This window comes from Cricetulus griseus, chromosome 6 (assembly GCF_003668045.3).
Source record: "Cricetulus griseus strain 17A/GY chromosome 6, alternate assembly CriGri-PICRH-1.0, whole genome shotgun sequence".
Taxonomy (NCBI): Eukaryota; Metazoa; Chordata; class Mammalia; order Rodentia; family Cricetidae; genus Cricetulus; species Cricetulus griseus.
The window spans coordinates 70831629-70835957 of NC_048599.1; positions in this window are offsets into that span (position 1 = coordinate 70831629).

The window sequence follows — 4329 nt, forward strand, 5'->3', positions numbered from 1 at the left end:
CCAAGTTACATTTTACAAATTTTTGAGACAAGAACTGAGAAAGTAAATATGGCACTTTAAGGATTGCTCCACTAAATTAATGCTACAGATAGGAGTGTTGTGTTTAATGGTGCAGATCTCTGTCATTTGATGCTTTGACCCTTTTATGTCCACTATCATCATCATCTGAAGAGACAAAAATCTAGTAAACTGTTTCCTTCCTGTATCTGAAACAGTACTAGGTCCCACTTAGAGGTACCCTACTCTGATTCCCTTAAAGACCCTTTAGCTGGCAAGAATTAATTAATTAATCATTCACTTTGTATCTATTGATCTCCGTAAAAATCCCGAGGGACAAGAAGCTAGATATCACCATCATGGGGGAGACAGAGGTCAAGGAAGCAGGTTGGTAAATGAACAAAATAAATGCACTCATTTGTATATGTGGTGAATGTGACTTCAGGAAAGGTTCTTGGGGCAAGGGTGGGGGCAGGGAGGCATCTGATGGCTCAATAAATGTTCACCTACAACAACAAAGGCCAATGCCCAAATTTCCACACTCCATACCCACGGTCACATGTACCAAATGTCAGTTCTCATGTCCAGGCGTCATAATCAAAATGGATGGACATCTGGACCAGTTCCCCTAGAAATAGTCATCAGAAGAGTACCAGTACAATCCCTGGCCAAAGACACCTTGTAGTAGGAGCTCAGAGCAGCACAAAGACAGAAGCGCTCAGGGCAGTATTTCTCCAGAGAGCTATTTCAGATTCCATATAAAAGTAACTGGTGGCCTTGGATAAATCATTCCTCTCATTTATGTGCTGAACGGGAGAAAACAAGTCAACAACTGATGCATGCAAAAGCATTTGGAGGTGATGGATGGGGACATTATGGTGCATTTCGTCAATGGCATGCCATTAGAGAAAGCCATTTCATAGAGTAAATTAAGAAAACAAACCAGCTACGTGACACACTTGGAGTTGCCACTGGCCATGCTGCCTTTTCTCCTCCTGGAAGGAAGCTGCATTAAGACTGCCATTGTCACTATCACAGAATCCCTTCTTTGGGTTAACTGCTTATGTCTGTCTGAGACTGGGACCTTCACCTTGTACTTCTCTATGGCCACTCATGCAACGAAAAATCCTCCGTCTGACCAACCCTGATTTTCCTTCATTGTCTTGATCTGTGATTCAACCCTCTTCTTGCTGTTTACCTTCATGTGTCAATAGCTTATTCTCTCCACCTAATTATAAGATTCTTCTGAAGCAAGCCTGGGCCTTACAAATAAACCTTACTAGAATACGACTTGGTTTTTGGTGGTCAGTATCTATTAGTTGATTTCACCTGTGACTAATTTAGATAGTCTCTCTCACATGCTGAGCTATTGTTTGTCAAACCGGTGAATTTGCTAAGAAATCTTCTCCTTGAACGGAGGAGGAGTTAGAAACATGTTTAGAAGGAATGGCCTCTGGGCTCAGCTCACAGGTACACAAGCAACACTCAAAGTGACACAGATTGACGGATGTGAGGGCAGCTAGGCAGCATCAAAGGGACTGAGGAAGCTGAGGGAGGCAACTAGAAAATACAAGTTTTTGGAAGAATTTAAGTAGCTGTCAGGAGAGCATGATAGGGGACCACAGCAGGTTCATGTTGGTGAGCCCAAGCATGGAAGAAGCATTTGTGGTCCAAGATACCTGCTATTTCAGGAGCTTCTTCTGAAAATCTCAACCTGTCTCTGAGGTCGTCACTAACATGGAGGCATAAATGGGCCATGAAATCAGAGACCCTTTCTCCTGGTGAACAGGCTTGGAGAGTGTTCAGATGCACCTCACAGTAACTGTGGCTCCATAAAAACCAAAGCTGATTGATGGGGAGGAGACACACTGCCCTTGTGTGTTTAGTCTATTCCTGCTTTTAGAGCCATTGTGGCCGTGATTCCTAATGGAAATGCATTCCTTTCTCACCATCACCCAGATACAGATGCTTTGGGATAGGAAAGAGCCTTTACCTCCGGATTTTTCTCTTGTAAGGCATTCCTTATCCTAGAAGGAAACAGGAGTCAGGGGAAAACCCACCACATTGTTTTGTCAGATAACTATCAAAGATGAGCCTGAATTAAAAAAGCTCAATTCAGGCTGCTAATGTGGGTTTTTATACTCGAACATGCCAAGCAGTCTCAAGGATTAGCTTTCTACTCTGAAGGGTTGTGAGTACCAGAAAATAAGCTATCTGGTGGGCTTTTTAAAAAATCTCCTTTAAAAAATTGCTTTTAAAATTATGAGGAGCCAAATAATTAAAGACTCCTCACAGGTCCCTGAAGGTCTCATGTCTGAGAAGTGTGTGGTGAGGGATGAATTATACCCATTCTATAGGGTGGAATTTGGGGCTGGGGGAAGAGAAGCATGCCATCGGTGTGTTTCAGGGTGAACACCTTGCGAGAATCCAGCAGGTTCTGTGAATGTCACAGCATATGACAGAGATAACTGTGTTCTGATGTAGACAGGACAGAAACCAAGTATTCATCTCTCTCCTGACCAAGAGGAATTGGGTATTTTCAGAGTTGCCATAAACAGACTGGGTGGACAGAGGGAACGCTCACCCTCTGGGGAATCTCCAGAGGACCCTCTCTGAGGTTTCTTTTGAATCACCTACTTTGTCCCTCACTGTTAAATGACCCTTTACTAGAAATTTGTACTCTGTCTGGCCGAAGCTGACCTCACCATCCTGATTATGCCCAAATGTCAAGTTGAAAATCATTCAAGTTCAACACCGAGTCCAGTGTCAATGGAGGCTCTATCTTTGATTAGCTGTGTGACAATGGTGAGGGCCTACAGCCCTCTGCAAATGTCGTATGATCTGCAGAGGTGAACTGTACATAGATACCAAGTAGTGGAGCTTCTCATTGGGCTTAGGTAATGATTTATTTTCTTCTTCTAGAGAAATAAGGCAGATGTTTAAAAAGAGGGGGAAATGATTGGGAATTTGCAGAAGAGCCGAACTCTATAGCTCACACACACTCAACAAGTTTGCTAAAAAAACATTCTGTCTTAAGGCTGATTTCTAGCTATAAGTCTGGAGCTTTCTATGAAAGCTCACACAAAGACATCTGAACCAAGCAAGAGCCTCCCTACCCGGACACAGCTGTGTGCAAAATGCCTCAGTCTAAAGGATGTCTCAGTTCACTGTTGTTCAGCATAAATGGGAATAGGACAGGAAAAGACACAGGGAAGCAAACAAATAGTAGGGTATCCTGGGTTCACCAGAGCCACACATTTAAAGGGGACATGGGAGTGGGTGGTGGCATCATTCTTAGATATACCAAATGTTTTATCTGCAATCGACAAATCCCACATCCTCCCAGCTAACCTGGTTCATAACCTTAGTTACTTACACAATAGAGATGAAGGCAGACGCAATGCCGGCCATCTGCCAGAGTAACACTGACCTGTCCCTGAAAGGGATTTCAGCAGGCTCCTATCATCTTTGTAAGACAAAACAATGTGACACAAGGGCAACTCATTCACAAACAGAGCTGGAAGGAAATGGGGAGAGATTCAAGGGGAGAGAGATACCCCAGAGATGGCAGACCCGTGTGAGTCATGTGAGCAACTTGTTCCTCAAACCCCTCTCTCTATTCAGAGATTAGAAGAGATTTTGTAAGGTGTGACATCCAAGCTAGAAAGTCAGGCTCTCTGGTCTGTTTCTCATAAAAGCCCATATTTCTTAAAAAGGGAGTTGGTTATGGTTCACAAAGCATGAACACCAACACAGCTCCTCAGATACAAGGCCACTGGACCTCCCTGGGGTAAAGGGTCAACAGACAGAATCCTGCCTGGAGAACCTAGAGACGGGGCAGGGTGACCAAACCAAATAAACACACACTGTTTACTGGACACCAGACAGAGATCTCTATGTCAGAGGTCACATTACATGGCTTCTTCCTGAAGACATTGTTGTTAGTCCAAGAGGATTTGGGATGGCTTGGAAGCTCCAAGACCATTGCAGTGTTTGGCCCATGCACGGAGGAAATGGTACATCTTGATGTTGCCATAAAACCATGTGACAAGGTGCTTCAGCAAACTCTTACACGGGGAACAGGTAATGTCCCAGGCCCTCCAATTTTCTGTTAGCTCAAAATTCATTTTTCTGGTCCAGAGGCAGAGTCACAGAAAAGGCATTGCTAGGGACTCAGATAGACCTGTCTTAGAACCTTCCATTGTCCTAAGGGAAGTTATTCAGTTGTCAGTGGTGCTGCTTTCCTCTAAACTGTGGCTTATGAATGCTTGGGATTCAAGGAAGAAGATAAAATATGAAACCTATTCAGCAGATTGTCTGGCAATGGAATAG